Source organism: Symphalangus syndactylus, chromosome 8 (genome assembly GCF_028878055.3).
Source record: "Symphalangus syndactylus isolate Jambi chromosome 8, NHGRI_mSymSyn1-v2.1_pri, whole genome shotgun sequence".
NCBI lineage: Eukaryota > Metazoa > Chordata > Mammalia > Primates > Hylobatidae > Symphalangus > Symphalangus syndactylus.
Window position 1 is genome coordinate 102,607,856 of NC_072430.2, and position 23,816 is coordinate 102,631,671.

Consider the following 23,816-nt stretch of genomic DNA (forward strand, 5'->3'; position numbering starts at 1 on the left):
CGTATACAGGTTTTCATAAACCAGATGTAGCTAGACCTAGGCATATGGCATGAGGAAGTCTAGACCATGAGGAAAGGGTAAAAATTTTATCCCTTCCATCCTTAGAGAAATGTGGGAAGAAGAAAGAAAAGTCAGGTAGAATGAGAAAAATCACACAGCAAAGTCTTCATCCCTCTGTCATGAAGCTTAATCTTGCACCAGGGCAAAGAATTATAGAACCATTTAAACATCCTTACTCTTGATACGGGAGCAACAAGAGATGGAAGAGGAGATGTCAACTATCCATTAAAAAATAGTTTCTGAAGGAGGTTAAATATTAATACAAAGGGCCAGTGTCATATTGTCTCCACTACCACCTCAACTTATCTTTATCTAACAGGGTAAAGACTTATGAGGAAGATAAATTTGTAACAGAAAAAAGAAATCTAAAGTAATATGAGAAAATGTGTTTCTCTTCTACAAATGTATTTGTTTCATTATTATACCATTTCATGGTGTGTTATCTTGTCAGATGTTCCTTTTTTTAAAAATATACTTTAAGTTCTGGTGTCATGTGCAGAACATGTAGGTTTGTTACATAGCTATACACCTGTCATGGTGGTTTGATGCACCCATCAACATGTCATCTACATTAGATATTTCTCCTAATGCTATCCCTCCCCTAGCCCCCCACCCCTTGACAGGCCCTGGTGTGTGATGTTTCCCCTTCCCTTGTCCATGTGTTCTCATTGTTCAAATCTGACTTCTGAGAACACGCAGTGTTTGGTTTTCTGTTCTTGTGTTAATTTGCTGACAATGATGGTTTCCAGCTTCATCCATGTCCCTGCAAAGGATATGAACTCATCCTTTTTTATGGCTGCATAGTATTCCATGGTGTCTATGTGCCACATTTTCTTCATCCGGTCTATCATTGATGGGCATTTGGATTGGTTACAAGTCTTTGCTATGGTGAATAGTGCCACAATAAGCATACATGTGTATGTTTCTTTATAGTAGAATGATTTATAATCCTTTGTGTATATACCCAGTAATGGGATTGCTGGGTCAAATGGTATTTCTAGTTCTAGATCCTTAAGAAATCGCCACGCTGACTTCCACAATGGTTGAACTAATTTACACTCCCACCAACATTGTAAAAGCGTTCCTATTTCTCCACATCCTCTCCAGCATCTGTTTCCTGACTTTTTAATGCTCGCCATTCCAACTGGTATGCGATGGTATCTCATTGTGGTTTTGATTTGCATTTTTCTAATGACCAGTGATGATGAGCTTTTTTTCCCATATGTTTGTTAGCTGCATAAATGTCGTCTTTGGAGAAGTTTGCTCATATCCTTTGCCTACTTTTTGATGGGGTTGTTTTTTTCTTGTAAAATTAAGTTCTTTGTAGATTCTGGGTATTAACCCTTTGTCAGATGGATAGATTGCAAAAATTTTCTCCCATTCTGTAGGTAGCCTGTTCACTCTGATGATAGTTGCTTTTGCTGTGCAGAGGCTCTTTAGTTTAATTAGATCCCATTTGTTAATTTTGGCTTTTGGTGCCATTGCTTTTGGTGTTTTAGTCATGAAGTCTTTGCCCATGCCTATGTCCTGAATGGTATTGCCTAGATTTTCTTCTAGGGTTTTTATGGTTTTAGGGCTTACATTTAAGTCTTTAATCCATCTTGAGTTAATTTTTGTATAAGGTATAACAAAGGGATCCAGTTTCAGCTTTCTGCATATGGCTAGCCAATTTTCCCAACAGCATTTATTAAATAGGGAATCCTTTCCCCGTTTCTTGTTTTTGTCAGGTTTGTCAAAGATCAGATGGTTATAGATGTGTGGTGTTATTTCTGAGGCCTCTGTTCTGTTCCATTGGTATATGTATCTGTTTTGGTACCAGCACCATGCTGTTTTTGTTACTGTAGCCTTGTAGTATAGTTTGAAATCAGGTAGCATGATGCCTCCAGTTTTGTTCTTTTTGCTTAGGATTGTCTTGGCTATGTGCACTCTTTTTTGGTTTCATATGAAATTTAAAGTAGTTTTTTCCAATTCTGTGAAGGAAGTCAATGGTAGCTTTATGGGGATAGCATTGAATGTATAAATTACTTGGGGCAGTATGGTCATTTTCGCGATATTGATTCTTCGTATCCATGAGCATGGAATGTTTTTCTATTTCTTTGTTTCCTCTCTTATTTCCTTGAGCAGTGGTTTGTAGTTCTCCTTGAAAAGGTCCTTCACATCCCTTGTAAGTTGTATTCCTAAGTATTTTATTCTCTTTGTAGCCATTGTGAATGGGAGTTGACTCATGATTTGGCTCTCTTTTTGTCTGTTATTGGTGTATAGGAATGCTTATGACTTTTGCACACTAATTTTGTATCCTGAGACTTTGCTGAAGTTGCTTATCAGCTTAAGGAGGTTTTGGGCTGAGACGATGGGGTTTTCTTAATATATAATCATGTCATCTGCAAATAGAGACAGTCTGACTTCCTCTTTTCCTAATTGAATACTCTTTCTTTCTTTCTCTTGCCTGATTGCCCTGGCCAGAACTTCCAGTAGTATGTTGAATAGGAGTGGTGAGAGCGGGCATACTTTTCTCGTGCCGCTTTTCAAAGGGAATGCTTCCAGATTTTGCCCATTCAGTATGATATTGGCTGTGGTTTTGTCATAAATAGCTCTTATTATTTTGAGATACATTCCTTCAATACCTAGTTTATTGAGTGTTTTTAGCATGAAGGGCTGTTGAATTTTGTTGAAGGCCTTTTCTGTATCTATTGAGATAATTATGTGGTTTTTGTCATTGGTTTCGTTTATGTCACGGATTACATTTATTGATTTGCATATGTTGATCCATCCTTGTATCCCAGGGATGAAGCCAACTTGATCGTGGTGGATAAGCTTTTTGATGTGCTGCTGGATTCAGTTTGCCAGTATTTTATTGAGGATTTTTGCATCAATGTTTATCAGGGATATTGGCCTGAAATTTTCTTTTGTGTGTATGTGCCTCTGCCAGGTTTTGGTATCAGGATGATGCTGGCCTCATAAAATGAGTTAGGGAGGATTCCCTTTTTTTCAATTGTTTGGAATAATTTCAGAAGGAATGGTGCCAGCTCCTCTTTGTACCTCTGGTAGAATTCGGCTGTGAATCCATCTGGTCCTGGACTTTTTTTGTTTGGTAGGCTATTAATTACTGCCTCTATTTCAGACTTGTTATTGGTCTATTCAGGGATTGGACGTCTTCCTGGTTTAGTCTTGGGAGGGTGTATGTGTCCAGGAATTTATCCATTTCTTCTAGATTTTCTAGTTTATTTGCATAGAGGTGTTTATAGTATTCTCTGATGATAGTTTGTATTTCTGTGGATCGGTGGTGATATCCCCTTTATCATTTTTTATTGCATCTATTTAATTCTTCTCTCTTTTCTTCTTTATTAGTCTGGCTAGCAGTCTGTCTATTCTGTTGATCTTTTCAAAAAACCACCTCCTGGATTCACGGATTTTCTTTGAAGGGTTTTCCGTTTCTCTGTCTCCTTCAGTTCTGCTCTGATCTTAGTTACTTCTTGGCTTCTGCTAGCTTTTGAATTTGTTTGTTCTTGCTTCTCTAGTTCTTTAAATTGTGATGTTAGGGTATCGAGTTTAGCTCTTTCCTGCTTTCTTTGTGGGCATTTAGTGCTATAAATTTCCCTCTACACACTGCTTTAAATGTGTCCCAGAGATTCTGGTACATTGTGTCTTTGTTCTCATTGGCTTCAAAGAACATCTTTATTTCTGCCTTAATTTCGTTATTTACCCAGTAGTCATTCAACAGCAGGTTGTTCAGTCTCCATGTAGTTGTGCAGTTTTGAGTAAGTTTGTCACATGTTACTTTTAATATAAATCTAGTCTTTATTATGTGGTAGGTATGGTTCTAAGTGCTTTCAAATACTAATTCATTTAATTCTCATGATGACCCTATGTGTCCTTTTTTTTTCAGGTGAGAAAATAGAGACACAAAGTCAGCTCAGTAAAAGTCATTCTAATTCAGAAAATCAGGCCTCAGAATACATATTTTCTACAAATCATTATGTTTGTTATGGTCTTAAACTCACAACCCTGAGTTTGAGGCACTAGGAAATGAATAATATTTGCCCCAAAGGGCAAGCATTGAAGTTCACCTACTAAAATCTAAAAGAGAGTATCTTAAATGTTCTCACCACAAATAAATAATAAATATTTGAGGTGGATATGCTAATTACTCTGATTTGGTCATTTCATATGTATACACATATTAAAATGTCATTTTGTACCCCATAAATACATAATTATTATCAATTAAAAATAAAAGTAAAAAGAAAACATATTTCTTACTGCATGTGCATTTTTATTAGGATGTATGTGACTTTTAAGCTATTGTAAGTTTTCATTTGCTGATGTTACCAAGTTTTGCTTTGATTTTTCTTTTTTAAAATTATTATTATACTTTAAGTTTTAGGGTACATGTGCACAATGTGCAGGTTTGTTACATATGTATACATGTGCCATGTTGGTGTGCTGCACCCATTAACTCGTCATTTAGCATTAGGTATATTTCCTAATGCTGTCCCTCCCCACTCCACCTACCCCACAACAGTGCCCAGAGTGTGATGTTCCCCTTCCTGTGTCCATGTGTTCTCATTGTTCCGTTCCCACCTATGAGTGAGAACATGCGGTGTTTGGTTTTTTGTCCTTGTGATAGTTTACTGAGAATGATGGTTTCCAGTTTCATCCATGTCGCTACAAAGGACATGAACTCATCATTTTTTATGGCTGCATAGTATTCCATGGTGTATATGTGCCACATTTTCTTAATCCAGTCTATCCTTGTTGGACATTTGGGTTGGTTCCAAGTCTTTGCTATTGTGAATAGTGCCGCAATAAACATACATGTGCATGTGTCTTTATAGAAGCATGATTTATAGTCCTTTGGGTATACCCAGTAATGGGATAGCTGGGTCAAATGGTATTTCTAGTACTAGATCCCTGAGGAATCGCCACACTGACTTCCACAATGGTTGAACTAGTTTACAGTCCCACCAACAGTGTAAAAGTGTTCCTATTTCTCCACATCCTCTCCAGCACCTGTTGTTTCCTGACTTTTTAATGATGGCCATTCTAACTGGTGTGAGATGGTATCTCATTGTGGTTATGATTTGCATTTCTCTGAAGGCCAGTGATTATGAGCATTTTTTCATGTGTTTTTTGGCTGCATAAATGTCTTCTTTTGAGAAGTGTCTGTTCATGTCCTTTGCCCACTTTTTGATGGGTTGTTTGTTTGTTTCTTGTAAATTTGTTTGAGTTCATTGTAGGTTCTGGATATTAGCCCTTTGTCAGAGGAGTAGGTTGCAAAAATTTTCTCCCGTTTTGTAGGTTGCCTGTTCACTCTGATGGTAGTTTCTTTTGCTGTGCAGAAGCTCTTGAGTTTAATTAGATCCCATTTGTCAATTTTGGCTTTTGTTGCCATTGCTTTTGGTGTTTTAGACATGAAGTCCTTGCCCATGCCTATGTCCTGAATGGTATTGCCTAGGTTCTCTTCTAGGGTTTTTATGGTTTTAGGTCTAACATGTAAGTCTTTAATCCATCTTGAATTAATTTTTGTATAAGGTGTAAGGAAGGGACTCCAGTTTCAGCTTTCTACATATGGCTAGCCAGTTTTCCCAGCACCATTTATTAAATAGGGAATCCTTTCCCCATTGCTTGTTTTTGTCAGGTTTGTCAAAGATCAGATAGTTATAGATATGTGGCATTATTTCTGAGGGCTCTGTTTTGTTCCATTGATCTATGTCTCTGTTATCGTACCCAGTACCATGCTGTTGTGGTTACTGTAGCCTTGTAGTATAGTTTGAAGTCAGGTAGTGTGATGTCTCCAGCTTTGTTCTTTTGGCTTAGGATTGACTTGGTGATGCGGGCTCTTTTTTGGTTCCATATGAACTTTAAAGTAGTTTTTTCCAATTCTGTGAGGAAAGTCATTGGTAGCTTGATGGGGATGGCATTGAATCTATAAATTACCTTGGGCATTATGGCCATTTTCACGATATTGATTCTTCCAATCCATGAGCATGGAATGTTCTTCCATTTGTTTGTATCCTCTTTTATTTCATTGAGCAGTGGTTTGTAGATCTCCTTGAAGAGGTCCTTCACCTCCCTTGTAAGTTGGATTCCTAGGTATCTTATTCTCTTTGAAGCAATTGTGAATGGAAGTTCACTCATGATTTGGCTCTCTGTTTGTCTGTGATCGGTGTACAAGAATGCTTGTGATTTTGTACATTGATTTTGTATCCTGAGACTTTGCTGAAGTTGCTTATCAGCTTGAGGAGATTTTGGGCTGAGACAGTGGGGTTTTCTAGATATACAATCATGTCATCTGCAAACAGGGACAGTTTGACTTCCTCTTTTCCTAATTGAATGCCCTTTATTTCCTTCTCCTGCCTGGTTGCCCTGGCCAGAACTTCCAACACTATGTTGAATAGGAGTGGTGAGAGAGGGCATCCCTGTCTTGTGCCAGTTTTCAAAGGGAATGCTTCCAGTTTTTGCCCATTCAGTATGATATTGGCTGTGGGTTTGTCATAGATAGCTCTTATTATTTTGAGATACGTCCCATCAATACCTAATTTATTGAGAGTTTTTCGCATGAAGGGTTGTTGAATTTTGTCAAAGGCCTTTTCTGCCTCTATTGAGATAATCATGTGGTTTTTGTCTTTGGTTCTGTTTATATGCTGGATTACATTTATTGATTTGCGTATGTTGAACCAGCCTTGCATCCCCGGGATGAAGCCCACTTGATCATGGTGGATAAGCTTTTTGATGTGCTGCTGGATTCGGTTTGCCAGTATTTTATTGAGGATTTTTGCATCAATGTTCATCAAGGATATTGGTCTGAAATTCTCTTTTTTGGTTGTGTCTCTGCCAGGCTTTGGTATCAGGACAATACTGGCCTCATAAAATGTGTTAGAGAGGATTCCCTCTTTTTCTGTTGATTGGAATAGTTTCAGAAGGAATGGTACCAGTTCCTCCTTGTACCTCTGGTAGAATTCGGCTGTGAATCCATCAGGTCCTGGACTCTTTTTGGTTGGCAGGCTATTGATTATTGCCACAATTTCAGAACCTGTTATTGGTCTATTCAGAGATTCAACTTCTTCCTGGTTTAGTCCTGGGAGGGTGTATTTGTCGAGGAATTTATCCATTTCTTCTAGATTTTCTAGTTTATTTGCATAGAGGTGTTTGTAGTATTCTCTGCTGGTAGATTGTATTTCTGTGGGATTGGTGGTGATATCCCCTTTTTCGTTTTTTATTGCATCTATTTGATTCTTCTCTCTTTTCTTCTTTATTAGTCTTGCTAGTGTTCTATCAATTTTGTTGATCTTTTCAAAAAACCAGCTCCTGGATTCATTAATTTTTTGAAGGGATTTTTGTGTCCCTATTTCCTTCAGTTCTGCTCTGATTTTAGTTATTTCTAGCCTTCTGCTAGCTTTTGAATGTGTTTGCTCTTGCTTTTCTAGTTCTTTTAATTGTGACGTTAGGGTGTCAATTTTGGATCTTTCCTGCTTTCTCTTGTGGGCATTTAGTGCTATAAATTTCCCTCTACACACTGCCTTGAATGTGTCCCACAGATTCTGGTATGTTGTGTCTTTGTTCTCGTTGGTTTCAAAGAGCATCCTTATTTCTGCCTTCATTTCATTATGTACCCAGTAGTCATTCAGAAGCAGGTTGTTCAGTTTCCATGTAGTTGAGCGGTTTTGAGTGAGTTTCTTAATCCTGAGTTCTAGTTTGATTGCACTGTGGTCTGAGAGACAGTTTGTTATAATTTCTGTTCTTTTACATTTGCTGAGGAGAGTTTTACTTCCAACTATGTGGTCAATTTTGGAATAGGTGTTATGTGGTGCTGAAAAAAATGTATATTCTGCTGATTTGGGGTGGAGAGTTCTGTAGATCTCTATTAGGTCCGCTTGGTGCAGAGCTGAGTTAAATTCCTGGATATGCTTGTTAACTTTCTGTCTCGTTGATCTGTCTAATGTTGACAGTGGGGTGTTAAAATCTCCCATTATTATTCTGTGAGAGTCTAAGTCTCTTTGTAGGTCACTCAGGACTTGCTTTATGAATCTGGGTGCTCCTGTATTGGGTGCACATATATTTAGGATAGTTAGCTCTTCTTGTTGAATTGATCCCTTTACCATTATGTAATGGCCTTCTTTGTCTCTTTTGATCTTTGTTGGTTTAAAGTCTATTTTATCAGAGACTAGGATTGCAACCCCTGCCTTTTTTTTGTTTTCCATTTGCTTGGTAGATCTTCCTCCATCCCTTTATTTTGATTCTGTGTGTGTATCTGCATGTGAGATGGGTTTCCTGAATACAGCACACTGATGGGTCTTGACTCCTTATCCAATTTGCCAGTCTGTGTCTTTTAATTGGAGCATTTAGCCCCTTTACAGTTAAAGTTAATATTGTTATGTGTGAATTTGGTCCTGTCATTATGATGTTAGCTGGTTACTTTGCTCATTAGTTGATGCAGTTTCTTCCTAGCCTCGATGGTCTTTAAAATTTGGCATGTTTTTGAAGTGGCTGGTACTGGTTGTTCCTTTCCATGTTTAGTGCTTCCTTCAGGAGCTCTTTTAGGGCAGGCCTGGTGGTGAGAAAGTCACTCAGCATTTGCTTGTCTGTAAAGTATTTTATTTCTCCCTCACTTATGAAGCTTAATTTGGCTGGATATGAAATTCTGGGTTGAAAATTCTTTTCTTTAAGAATGTTGAATATTGGACCCCACTCTCTTCTGGCTTGTAGAGTTTCTGCTGAGAGATCAGCTGTTAGTCTGATGGGCTTCCCTTTGTGGGTAACCCAACCTTTCTCTCTGGCTGCCCTTAACATTTTTTCCTTCGTTTCAACTTTGGTGAATCTGACAATGATGTGTCTTCGAGTTGCTCTTCTCGAGGAGTATCTTTGTGGCATTCTCTGTATTTCCTGAATCTGAATGTTGGCCTGCCTTGCTAGATTGGGGAAGTTCTCCTGGATAATATCTTGCAGAGTGTTTTCCAACTTGGTTCCATTCTCCCCGTCACTTTCAGGTACACCATTCAGATGCAGGTTTGGTCTTTTCACATAATTGTTTACCTAGAAGCTATCATGAGACATAAAATATATTTTCTTGTATTCCATAAATTAACATGCAACGACAGCAAAAGGCTATTTCTCCAGAGTTAGAAACTTCCTTTTGAAGAAAGATACATGTTTGAAAACACAAATGTGTCAAAGTTCCCATATTGCCTTAACCTTGTAATCATTTGTACATAAGAATATTTTAAACATTGTGAACATAATTTTTATCAGGTTATATAAAAAATAATATCCAATACGAAAGAGTTTAAAGTGTTTTAAGCTTGCAAAGTTGGTGCCTGGTTGCTCATCTGGAAGAAAGCAATATTCACAAGTATGAAAAATTTAAGAACATTTTGAAAATGATATAATTCTCCATATCTGCTTTTGCCAGAATCGACTGAATTGTCTGTTCAGGAAGAAGTCTGACTCCATAAGCTGTATCTTTTCCTGTTGAAGAAGTGTGGTTTATCAAGCTTTGTGGATAAATGGATAACAAATTACTGAGATGGTCAAATCTTAGATAAGAAACACTTCTTCTCTATAATGCTGATATTCTCTATATAACCCCCGTTGTAACAACACAGTCATAAAAAAGAGTTATAATATTTGAAATCATGTGTGTAAAAATTTCACGTCTTTGCACTTTATTCTGAAGTATGATCAAAGTAATAACATTATACCAATATGTAATACTTATTATTAAATATACAAAGATATATTGATTTGAGACATGGTATTCATTATTTTCTTGTTAAACAGTAATTTCTTCTTTTCAGCCAGCTTCTTTTTAGCTTTTGTGAATTAAAAGGCATTTACTTGGTTGCTAATCCGTAATAACAATAATTATACCTTAGGCTAACAGTAGGTGGGTAGGCTTGAAAATGTAATTTTTTCCCTTGTGTTTCCAAGTATCAAAATAAAGGTTTAATAGTCACTTTAAATAGACTTAAAATGACAAAATATGGCCTGATATTTAATCTCTTTATGTATATGATTATAATAGAAAGACTCAGTGAGTCTAGAGTATGAGGACATTTTTGCAGAAGGTGGATATTTCTTTACAAAGGAGTAATAGGCAGAAGGCTCTAGGTTTAAATGAGACTAAATTCTAAGACAGATGACACAGTGGACAGAGAGATGCACTTCACCGAGAGCAAGCGCTGTAGGATAATTGCTGGACTTCGCATCCCTTCTGACTGAGGACAAAACAGAGGCTCTATAAACTCATTAATGAAATCACTGTGTCAGAGTAACTGTGCAGGTACCACCCAGCAGTGTCTTGCAGACCCACTGCTTATATACATATCATTTGTAAGGATAAGCTGTAAAATGGAATCTGCTCTTTGAAGTTCATTCATTTTTTTCTCTTTTTTTCATTTTAATTAATTAATTAATTTGAGACAGGGTCTCGCCCTGTCACCCAGGCTGTAGTGCAATGGTGAGATCTTGGCTCACTGCAACCTCTGCTTCCCAGGTTCAAACAATTCTCCTGCCTCAGCTTCCCGAGTAGCTGGGATCACAGGCTCCTGCCACCACGTCCAGCTATTTTTTTGTATGTTTAGTAGAGATGGGGTTTCACCATTTTGGCCAGGCTGGGCTTGAACTCCTGACCTCTTGATCTGCCCACCTCGGCCTCCCAAAATGCTGGGATTACAGGCATGAGCCACTGCGGCTGACCTTTAATGTTTTTTTTTAGATGAAGCCTTGCTGTGTCACCCAGGCTGGAGTGCAGTGGCATGATCTGGGCTCAGTGCAACCTCCACCTCTCGGGTTCAAGTGATTCTCCTGCTTCCACCTCCTGAGTAAGCTGGGACTACAGGCTTGTGCTACCACACCTGGCTAATTTTTGTATTTTTAGTAGAGATGGGGTTTCACCATGTTGGCCAGATGGTTTCAAACTCCTCACCTCAGGTGATCCACTTGCCTCGGCCTCCCAAAGTGCTGGGATTACAGGCGTGAACCACCACACCTGGCATTTTCTCTTGTTTTCTAAAATATTTGACTCACATGAGAATTCAGAGTATGCTTTTTCATACATAACGCATTGTGTAAGATTTGCAGGGACTCTGATGAGGACAAGACACTGGCCTTACTCACCTTCAATATATTGATGTCAGGAGGAAGAATAAGACAAGTAACCATAGCACAAGGCATTCAACAGATATTTCCTGAGCTCTGTGATTTGCTGGGTAGGATTCAATAGATATGCTTCATTCATTCAACAGGTATTTGCTGAGGTCTGTGATTTGCTTCCATCATTCATTCAACAGATATTTCCTGAACTCTGTGATTTGCTTGGTATCATTCCAGTGGCTGAGAATTCAGTGGCATTACAAGATGATGTCCTCGTTTGCAGCTCAAGTTTTGTAGAGGCTGTGAGTCTGGGTCTTAATAAAGAGAAAGGGCTAGGATGAGTCAAGGCGCAGAGAGCCTAGAGTTGGCTGGGAGGCTCAGGGACTATTTGGTGGATGGAGGATTATTTGAGTTAAACCAAGGGAATGGGGGAATGTGTTCTTCAAAAGACCATTAGAACCAACTCAGGAGAGTCACCTCACTTGGTCCCTAATGGTCTTTTGAAGAACACATCTACCAGGGGAGAGATGAGGATACATGATAGGGGAAAATGTGCAGTAGCCCTAGATAGATATGTTGGGATCATGATCATGCTGTCGAATTCCAGACTGAAGAATTCAGGAGACAATGAGCCTCTATTGAAGAATTTTAAACAGTCACCAAAGAACAACACTCCAGGAAACTTATTACAGAAATAGTCAAGATGGATTGAAATGAAGACTTCGAGGGCAGGACAGTCAAATAAAGGATTATTGCAATTTTGGAGGCCAGTGGTCCTCCAGCCTGAACTTGTGGAGGTAGAGTGAACAGAAATAAAGATAAAAAGGTAAAGACTCCAGAACGTGTTAGGTGATGTGGGGGTCTTGAATTCCTTGAATTGCTTCTTAATGTCCCTATTATGGGTCGTAATTTTTGCCCCTTGTATATTAAATCAGTGTTCTAAATTTTCTTGTAACTCTGCAGATATCTGTAGCACGTCTGTCTCCTGCTCTTTATCACAGTCACTACCCGTAGAGTTATCCTTGTGCATAAATAAATCATTCCTTACAGACTCGTGCTGCATGTTTGCTCTGTGTTGGAAACAGATTATACATTATGGTTTCTACTACTTAAAGAACTAATTAACACTTATTATAAATTACTCACTGTTTTCTATTTCTTTCCTGCTGTTTTTGCAATGGAAACTGTGGCCTTTAGCTCATTCCTGTGGCATGGAGAAAAATGAGTGTATATCGGAATTTTCCTGTGGATGGTGAGAGGTGGGCAAGTTTGGTGAAGTGAAGGAGGAGGAAGAGGGCGTTGGGATACCAGGCTTCTCTCTGTTCTGGAGGCACTTCCCTAGTTCCAGAGAGGGACAGTGGGTGCAGGAGGGGGCAGTGCTCACTGTTCTTTCTACATTTCTGTCAGTTTTTCATTTTGTCTTCTGTCCTTCTTTTCTTCTGTGTCTATTCATTTTTTTCTCTGCCTTTTATTCTTTCCTTCTATTTGCCTGTCTTCCTGTCTTGTTTTATCTTTCTGTTATTTTTTCTTTTTCTGTTTGTCTTTCTGTCTGCCTGTTCCTTTTTCTCTCTGCTTCCCTCCCTCCCCCACTTTAGCATACAACTGGAGTGTAGCCTCTTCAACCATGAAAACAAATGTTCTGCTCTGAATAGAGCAATGAGACCAGTTTAATGAAATTCAGGAAGCAGTATGAAAGACACTGTACTAACTCTTCCTCTGTTTTTCTTTCATTTGCTTTTCTGAAGAGTATAAATTCACAGAGATCTCTATTTTGTGTTGAAATAAACTATGAGCTGCTTTATTTGGTTTTATAGTGGACCATACATTTATTGATCATGGACTCTTTCCAGTAAAATATTTAGAGCATCCACATTCAATAAATGCCTTTATACATATATATTATACAATATATTAAAGATAACATAACATATATATAATTATATATAATATATACATTATATATAATTATATATATGTTATGTTATCTTTAATATATTGTATAATATATATGTATTATATAATATAATGATAAATGATTAAATTTAAGGTAAAATATAAGGCAGTTTACTTATCTTCAAGGTGAGATATACACTTAAAATATGGTTTATCATTATCAATAATGAATATAAATCTACATTTCAAATAGTCTTTTTGAAGATTACAAAAAAAAATTGGCCCTACATCTTCTCAGTTATTCATCTTTGCTTTGATACCCCATGGTGTGGTTGGTGAGCTCATCATAGGAAGAAGTGTAATGCCAGCTCTGCCTTGCTCCTGCTGTCTGCTTCTGCTTACTTCGTGGCATCTCCTTTGGTCCACAGTTTTTTGTCAATAATCTTTTAAGCCTTTGTTCTTTGTGTGAGGAATAGTTTAGTTACGGTTTGGTAATAAAATCTGTAAATCTACTATCTTGAACATATTCTGCAATCCAATGTAGTATGATGAAAGCTGATGAATGGGTGTGAGTTTCTCTGTTGCCCATGCCAGATTTTCCATCAGGACATCAAGAGGACTGTATGGCATACACTACCCACTGAAATATATCAAACAAGGGCACTAGAGTTTGTCTACAATTAAATATTAATAAAGCTTTATTTCTTTCTCACTTTTATATGAACAGTAAATGTAAATAAAAGTTCTAGTAATAGTTTTTCTGTACTATGTGGTTTATTTTGCTCATCTCCTAAGGTTCATGTATCTTTGAAGGCCTCTGCTTGGAAAACCAAGGAAAACCTCTTTAACCCACCATCTTTTACTTGCACATATTTCTGCTCCATGGGCACACTGATTGGTTGGTTGTCTAAATATATTGCATCCACAGTTAGATATTCCCTAGATGACTTAGTTCTCTCAATTTTATTCCATTTTATAATATAATCAGATTAGTTTTCCCAACTTAATTTAAAAAACCACACTTTCTTTGCTAGTGTTCCGGTCAACAGTCTGCAATGGATAGAATTCAACTTCTACTTTCCTGAAACTGCCTTTTTGATGTTGATTAATCTCCTGGATATATCTTTTTGGTTCAAAGATCACCAATTCATATTTTAATGTATTTTAATATCTAGATTAATTCTGATTTAAAAGTTGATATATTTTTATTTCTTTCCAAATGAAAGAATTTTGGTTTGTATCTGTAAAAATAAACTCAATTTAGTAAAATGTAGGGTCTATAGTAGCAAGGGCTCATAAAAATAAATTAACTGAACAAATATGTACAATTATCTTTGATTCATCAATGTTTATGTCATAGAAGTGGGTATAATGGAAACATTTACAGATTCAGATTTCACATGCTGTTCACATCTGTAATCCGAGGAGGGAAGAAATTTGAAATGCAAACATTGCATTGACCTAGGTTTTCATAAAGACATGAACCTGATCTATAAATAAAAGTTCAGAAATTTAATTTCTGTGACAGATAAACTTTCATATTAATTCACACCCAGAATTTAAATGTTTATTTAATTTACATATTATGAAGAGTTTTAAAAGGTCTCAATCTCTTAGTGGGTGAATAGATCAAATTTTCTGGAAGATGCATTGTGACTTTTGGTGAAAAGAAATAATTTACATTTTAGGGTTTTCATCTTTAAGACTATTTCAATTATTTCCTCTGTAACAAAAAAGTGATTTTATTCATCAATGATTCACTTCCCCACTGTCAGGGTGGGAATGATCATTATTCTCACAGCTACAAGAGGAAAAAGATCTCATATTCTCATATTTTTGACTGTTGGTTCAGTACTCAGGGGGAGCATCTGTTTAGATAGAGGCAATTTTTTTTTCCAGAGAAAGTGAAGGAAAGTTGCAAAATTAGATGAATAACCCTTAGTTTTACCAAATAAATTCAGTTTTATGCACAATATAGATTTAAGGCTTTTGAACAAAAAAGTATGTGCAATCGAGAAAAGATATACCATATATTCAATATTTAACTAATTTTAAAACAAGCTGCTTTTTGGACTAAAGCATGGTTGCATCTTATCATGCTGCCCTAGTCCCAGAGGTATTTCTTACCATCTCTCCATCCATTAGGCAAAGACTATTGAATGCTCCATTATAAAGAATAAACATTTTTAACAGCTTTCCCTTAAATTACCATGACAGGTACTACAGTGCAATGTTGTTACTCTTTTCCTAAAAGCTTAATGTTGCTATTTAGTTGTTTACTAATAAATCAAAGAAAACACATCTTGTTACTTTAAGTTAGACATAGATGGATGAATCTTCAGTGTCTTTGGAGATGGAGAAAATTTCCTACAGAAAAAGAAATGATCATTTGGTTTTTTAAAAAGTATACAGAAACACACATACACTGCCATAAAGTACCATACCTAAAACTAAAGAAATTGAAATTAGAAGAAATCACATACATGAAAACACTTTGTAACCTGTAAACCATGTAAATATTACTCTATCATCTATCTTTGTATTCTTCTAAAATTTAATCTTCTTGCTTCTTTGATGCTTTTTTGCTGGTCAACCAGAATAGAATACTTCTTGGCAGTTTTGCATTTTTGTGTCTAGTGGCTTTCTAATTCCATTTCAAGCTCTTGTGTCCATTTTTTCTGGACATTTGTATATTTAAAATTTTGGCACAAGATTATCTTCAATTTCCTGGGAGTTAAAAATATCTTAGTTTGTAAAAAAATTATTCTGTTTGGTGATGATAATTTGATATTGCAGACTAGTAGGAAATGAGAGAATATTCACATTTAGGCTAGTAATTTTGTTTCTGTTTCCCTCTCCTGCTTTGTGGTAATAGATGCTGAATAAATGTTTAATGAATGGTTGGATGAGTGGGTGAATGAAGCAAAAAATAACCAATTTTAGAGGACTGAGTTATGGAATGTCATAAAATATCTAAACCTTTTGCAGTAGCACCTGAGTTCTCAATAACGTTTTTTTCTTCTTATTGTGAACAAATATTGTAAAAGGAAATCGACAGGACTAAATCTATAATATCTTTATTATATCACCATAATTTTATACAAAGATTTGCTTCAGTTTTAGTATTTTGGCTATTTTTTACTCCACAAAAAGCAATATAAACTTGAAAAGCTGGTTAAAAGAAGAAAACTTGTCTAGAGCTTATATATAATTCCATTTTTCCCTGAGAAGGAGTGAATATTTGAAACAGTCTTGTATAGTTATAGGCTGATAAAATTTTGGCCTGATAATTACATAATAAGCTGGTGCCTTCCCAAGTTATTAAGTTTTTAGAATCATTTTATGTGTTTATTGAATTTCATAAAATGTTAATGTTAGTTATGAACTATTCAAAACCTCCAGGAATTTCAGCATTTCTCTGGTGTTCAAGAATTAAGAAGATTTAAAAGTCAACATATTGAGTGGAATAAATAATAAATTAAATATTTTCATTATTTCAAGGTCTGTTATCATCATTAATAATAATTTATTGACAGTCTTTTGACATGATCAGATAATTGACAGAATTTAATAATAGAAACAGGGCTTTTTATGCAAAACTATATAATTACTTTAAGAAATAAAACCGTATTGATAGTGTTCAGTAATTGAGCCAAGTTTTTCAGTAAGAAAGTCACAACAATTACGAGCATTTCAGACATTTGGAAACATTTTGAAATATATTTTTAAATATTTTGTTTCCAGCTCCAGCACGCCTTGGGTGATCCAGGTCAGACTGTAGGTGTGAGAACTTGTTCCTCCCAACCCTTGATTCAGGAACTCTGAGGATGGGGATGGGCTGGGGGGTTGGGTTTCCTTTTTTTTTTTATTTTTCTTTTTTAATTAAATTAAATTGATTAATTAATTTATTTATTTTTTAAGTAGAGAAGGGGCTTTGCCATGTTGCCCAGGCTGGTCTCGAACTCCTGAGCTTAAGTGATCCACTCACCTCAGCCTCCCAAAGTGCTGGGATTATAGGTGTGAGCTACCGTGCCCGACCTGGGTGATAAAGTTTCTTATTAGGACCTCAGAGAATCCATTCTCTAAGTCAACGAAATGGTTTTTCGTGCTCATTTCGAAACATGTAGTCTGATTTAGGTTTTTGAAGGCAAAGGAGGAGAGTTCAAAAGTAGGAGGGATGGGGTATCATGCTACTTAAATGCTGTAAGAGGCAAAAGGGAGTGCCAGTGGGAATACAGAAGCAGTAGGTGAGTGTTAAGAAGCAACCAGGTTTAGCATGCTCTCAAAGCTGCTAGGAATAACTTATTTTGCCCCACCATAAAAAAACATTCTACGAAAAAGTCCTTTCATTGTTCCTTAAACCTGACCCTCTACCTCTTTTTCTGATTTCTGCTTATCACACCCTCCGGGTTTTTGTTTTGTTTTGTTTTACCATGGCTAGAAATTCCACAATTTTTCTGGTCTCTTACCTTCCACCCCATCAACATAGCCAAATATTTGCCAAGACTTGAAGATTTAATGTGACGCATCCATTCTTTATTCAGCCATCCTGCACCCTGTCTTTCCTTCCAGGGCTTCCTCATATTCCATAAATCTAGCCCCCAAAATGTTGCTAAATCGTTCTACAGCACAATCTTGCTGATGGCCCTCCCTTGATGGCAGAACAAAGAATGAAATAGTTCAAGCCATATTTAGCCTGACATGGAAGGTCCTCTGTGAGTGCTTGACTGTGATCATGATCAACCATTCTGTTATTTCCTGCTTACTCTTTCATGCTACTTTCAACCACTAAGCTGGAATACTCATCGTTGACCAAACAATCCCAATATTCTACACTTTATTGGGATAATTTCTTTAGCCTAGAATTGTCATCTTACTATTTGTTTGAAATGCTACACATTCTTCATGACCCCCTTCAAATATATTTTTCTTCATAGTGCTAATCTAACTCCTGTAGCTTGAGTGAGCTTTGCTTCTCTTTTAAATGGCTATGCAACAATTTTTATGGCACTTACCAGATTCGACTTTTTATAATTGCTACTTTTATCCATATCATTGCCTTTATTTGACTTTAAACTGAACACTTGCTGAACTTTGTGTCTCAGAAGTAATGGTATTTTACATAAGTCAAATAAACGAATGAGAGTTGCATGAAGGAGTAGTTGGAAATAACTGTCTTTCTACATGACTAGATAATGGACACAATTTATAGAAACAAGTTTTTGAAAGTAGAACTGTATAAATTAAGAAAATACCATTATTCATGCTCAATAATTGATCCAAGTTTATCATCAAGAGAGTCACAGCAATTAGAAATATTTCAGAGGTTGTAAAATATGTTGAAATATGTTTTTAAATGCCCAGCTTCCAGCTCAAGCTTTTTCCTTTCAGCTCAAGCAAGCCTACACTGATCCAGGTCAGTTTGCATGTATGAGGCCTCACCCCTCCCATCAGATTCAGGAACTCTGAGGATGGGGTGGGGTTGGTCTGGGTGGTAAAGCTCTTTTTTTAGGACCCCAAGGAATCCATTCTCTAAGTTAATAAAGTAGTTTTACCCTCTCATAAATGTATTGCCTTGTGAAATCATTTTAGCACAGCAAACAAAAAGGGAATTATTTTGTTAAAATTTTCATAATTATTTTCCAAGGCTATAATAACATAGTTTAGAGAAGTACTTTAATAGTACATAATGACTGAAAAATCACCTGAAAGAATATAATGTGTCCCCTTGCTCATCTCACAATTTCAAATGCCCTGCTAAGACTGATGTGCTAAAAGCGATTTACAATGATTTTTGAATTTTTTTTATTGCTGACTTACTACATTTTAAAACATTGATCCTTTATGTTTCTCTTATAATTGTCTTAGTTTAGATTTTGTATTTTGAAGATTTCAATGCAAATGTCGTCCAAATAGTATTCTTTCTTACCAAAGTGGGCTGCAAAGCATTTTGGGCTTTGTTTATGAAAAGTTTTATTCTCAATATGATTTAAAAAGGTAGAGATGAGAAAATTGCATTTAAGGCTGATAGAACAGTTTGAGCAAAGGTAAAAAATGTGATGGTCATGTGGAAGTTCAATTTCTATTTTTTTTTTTTTTGCCACAGATAAGATGGTAAAAATATAGGAATTCAAAATCAGGCCATTGATTATCCCACATTAAAAAGCATAGACTTATAGGTGCCTGAGACCCTTGGAGGGTTTACCAGTTGGGAAATGAATTAACAAAATCTCTCTCTCTCTCTCTCTCTACAGAGAGAGAGAGAGAGAGAGAAAGAGAGAGAGAGAATATATATATGTATATTCTCTATGTGTGTGTATATATATATATATGGATAATTTCTTTATGATCTTCTTTAATCAGGCCCTCTTTAATGTATAATAGCTCACAAGTAAAATGAGGTATGGAGAATTTAAAGAGCCACAAAAAACTGTTAAAAAATTATATATATATAGATAGATAGAGAGAGAGAGAAATTGCCTTGTGAAATCATTTAGCACAGCAGACAAAAAGGGAATTATTTTGTTAAAATTTTAATAATTATTTTCCCAGGCTATAGTAACATAGTCTAGAGAAGTACTTTAATAGTATATAATGCCTGCAAAATCATTATATATATATATATATATATATATATATATATATATATATAAATATATATAATTGTATGAGGTAGATTGGACATACGAAAAATGGCAGATAAACAAAATACCAGACTACAGTGATGGGTTAGGCTAAGAGACAATAAACAGGAGAATGAGGAGGGCTGGGGTTTGGAGATGTGGCAGAGGTAGACCAATATGGGTTTTTGATCCTCAGAGTATTGGCACATCTTTTTCATATTTCTAGTGTGGATGATAAGAAAGAACAGGGAAAAGGTGAGATGGGGAACACAGGAGGGTGAGAAGACGGAAATCTATGGGAGTGAATCCAGATTCTGGCTATGGGATCTGAAATATGGACGTTGATTGCTATGTAGGGAATTGGAAATTTGGAGACAAAATTTAGGAGATAAGGGGTTTAAATGTAGATTTAAAAGTCATAGCATAGATCTGAACATTGAAACCCAGGGAAAGAATAGACTTGGCCTGCGACCAGTCTGACTGGTGGTAGGAGGGGAACAATCAGAGGTACTTTCCATTTTTCATCTTCAAAGCAATGGAAAGGGGTGGGTTTGCAAAGGGAGTAGGCTCTGGTCCTTTTGTTACTTGGGCATGGAGCGGGTGGGGTTCCTTTTGATTCAGCTCTAGGAAGTCAGAGTGAGTCAGCTTTAGGTTCCCTGCCTCTAGACCCTATTCTAATGCCTCATAGCCAGATAGAAAATTTATAGCAATAAAAAAGGGGTGGAGCAAAAATACCTATAAGAACAGGTGGAAGAAGAGGAATCGATGATGCTGACTGAGAAAAAACAGGTAGTATAAGGGGTGGGAGCAGCATATTTTCCTGTGGAAATGTATAAGGAACAAATCTGGGGCACACCTAGTTAGAGAAGTTAGGCCAGGAGAGCAGCAAAGAAAGTTCAAGTAGGGAACTTAGAATGAGGACTGAAAAAAAAAAATCACTAGATTTTGCAATGATGAGACATGACAGGAAAGTGTGAGAGAATGGTTGCCTTTGCAAGGTGTGGCCAGGAGCCAGGTAGCAAGGAGAGTAGACAGGAGGAATTCATGCTCTTGGCTGTGAATGACTCATGACGAAGCATTCAACATTTTTTCCATATATTTAAAATTGTTAAATGTTCTCTTTCAGCTGTTTTTAGGCAGAAAATGAGTCAATTTCCTTTTGTTTAACCCCATAAAGAATGGTCTTAAATTTTTTTAACAGTTTTTTTTTTTTTGTGGCTCTTTAAATCCTCCATACCTTATTTTACTTGTGAGCTATTATACATGAAAGAGGGCCTGATTAACTAAAGATCATAAGGCCATTTTTCTTTACTTGACACTAGGTATAAAATTCCAGGAAAGCATTTACTTTCACAACTGCAGCCTTGCATGGCAGATTCACATTTAGTGCATTTAGTGTTCCCCTAACTTTCTTTTGACCTTTGCTCACATTATAATACCCTTCCTAGAGTCTCTAAGTGTACATCAGGAATGAAAAATTGTTTACAATGGATCCTGAAAATGAGTTTAGTCTTAATCAACTTAATAGCTATTTTTAATGTGGCATGGTATAACCTAAATGTGTACCCATAAAAACCATACAATTTAGAGATGGATTAGTCATCAAACTGGTCAAGTTAGTAGAAACAAAATTAAGGCTAACTTGGTTCTCTCCTACTTATTCAGACCTTCCATACATGGGCTTATGAATCATAAAAGAAAAGGCCAACTGAGCTTGAATTCCATCTTTTTTAACTTAGACATTTAGAGTATCTCATTCTTTCCTGGTTTTGTGTGTGTGTGTGTGTGTGTGTGTGTGTGTATCTTGCCATCTGCACTCTTGAGTTCTACAGCACTTTTTGTACATCCTCTCTGATTTCATTCTCTACCTAGGATTATATTTAGTTATGTGCATATTATCTTCCCTTCTTTGTTATAAACTCCTTTAGAGGATAGGTCACTGTTTTGCTTTCTCTGTGGCCTGTATAACATTCAGCCTCATGCTTTGCTCCAAGAACATACTCAAAAAAAGAGTTGTTAAAAGAAATAACAGTCTAACAGGGAAGAATTATTGTCTCTATTTTGCATGTCTAATTGAGATGTATTGATCCTTAAGGATGCTGAAGTCGTCTTTGTTATATTTTCACCCGCACATAATGTATTGCCTTGCCCCTGGTGGATGCATCCTTCATGAAATAATGTGTAACTGCTATGTGCAAGGCACTGTGCTGGGCACTCAGATGCACAAAATAAAAACAAGTGATTGCTGCTGTGTCAGTGCAAGGCATGGGGCCAGCACATTTTCCCGAGGAGATGTTGGGGTGTGATGGGAACTGAAGGAATATGGAGCATGTAGTGGAGGCACAGTTTATAAAATGCCAAAATGTCAGGGATCTTGAAAGCCAGCCTAAGTATAGACCTAATTCTATAGACAAAAATACTTCATTTGATTATTACTTTCTTTTGACATTGCATGTATGTTAATTTCCAAATATCTTTTAGCATAGAGACTGTGGTAGAGACTGGGACATTTTCTCCTTCATTCTTTCTTTGCTTCTTAGGAGCAGAACCCTGACTTTTAGCTAGACACATGGCCAGCTGAAACAAAAGTCTATCTATCCCATTCTCCTAGGTGTAACCATGCAACATAGTTCTGACCTATAAGATGTAAGTGGAGGTAGTATGAAACTTCTGGGGAGGCTAACTAAAGAGAGCTGTCTTAGCTGAAAGGGACAAGTCTTTGGCATTTCTGTCTTTCTCTCTTATTCTGCTTGTAACGCCAATGTGATGGCTGGAGCTTCAGAAGCCATCTTATACCATGAGGCAATTGGATGATATAATTCATGCCCTAGCATGCTGAGACAAAAAGATAGAAGTCTGGGTCCCTGATGGAGCTGATCTAACAGTCCTTGGCTGCTAATTTCTACATTTCCTCATGAGAGAGAGAAAGAAACTTGAATATTGTGCAAGTTTCACTTATTTTAGGATTGCCAGTGAATGTGCCCAAATCTAACCCTCACTAGCACAATGGCTATTTAGAGCATTTTGTATTAATCCCCTTTGGGATGTAGAAAAATATTATAGACATACTAGGTCCTCTTAAGGGATTAAGAGATTTAATTTCTTGTCAGTTAAAACATGCCATGCTGAGTGAGAATGTTATCATTCCCAAGAGTGTTGTCTTTGGCTATAGAAAAAGGACTCATTATAAAATATCATTTCTTAGTTCTTGAACTTAAGTAGTACCTTGTGATGAAGGCTATACCTGTAGTAAAGAGTAGATAGTAGTTTGATTCCTTTCCCAGAGGTATGACACGGACAACTCATCTCTTCTGTGAAAAAGGGGCTGCATCTACTGTCTGGTTGATTGTGAATATTAAATGATTAAATGAGGTAACATAAGAAGTGACATATGTTAGTTCTTATTTTCTCCTTGACTTTCTCTAAGAAGAAGAAATTGGAAAATTATGAAATAAGCCACGCTGATCCAGAGAACTAAAAGATGCATTTTGCTTAAGCATTGCTATTGATATTTTTCTTGGTATTAGTTTCACACTTGTTGCCAAAAGTCAGATTGAACCCTCAAAATATCTCTGCTTACTTGCCTCCTATACTGTATTATAGAAAATGTTTACCTTGAAAATTATTACTAAATTAGATATGCTTTGATTATCATGCATATATAAACTGATTGTTTTCCTTTTTTCTTAAAACTCAAAACGATTCAATGTCAGTACAATAAGGTTCTTCTTAACGTGTCATTAATACTGATTACTAAGTTGTTTTCTTAACTAGCTTCTCATCTGATTCCATATGGAATTGTAAATGATATAGCTGTTTTATTGGTATTTAACTTTTATATAATATATATTAGGATCTTGTGAAATTTTAAGTTTTATCTTATAGTCCCAATTTTGTAATTTAATGCAAACACAATGTCTTATTAAATTCATTTCTAGAAGTTTTCAGAAGTTTATATTTTTTCTTATGATTTTAAATTCATCTGGCTGTCATTATAACAGGTGGCAATAGAGAAGACAAGTCATTTTAAATTTATTATTCATCATATATTTAATTAGAAATTAATTAATTTTTATAAATTAGAAAAGTAGAGCAGAGTCTGGTACAGATTAGAAAAATAGAGGATGATATGAATAATCAACATATGGG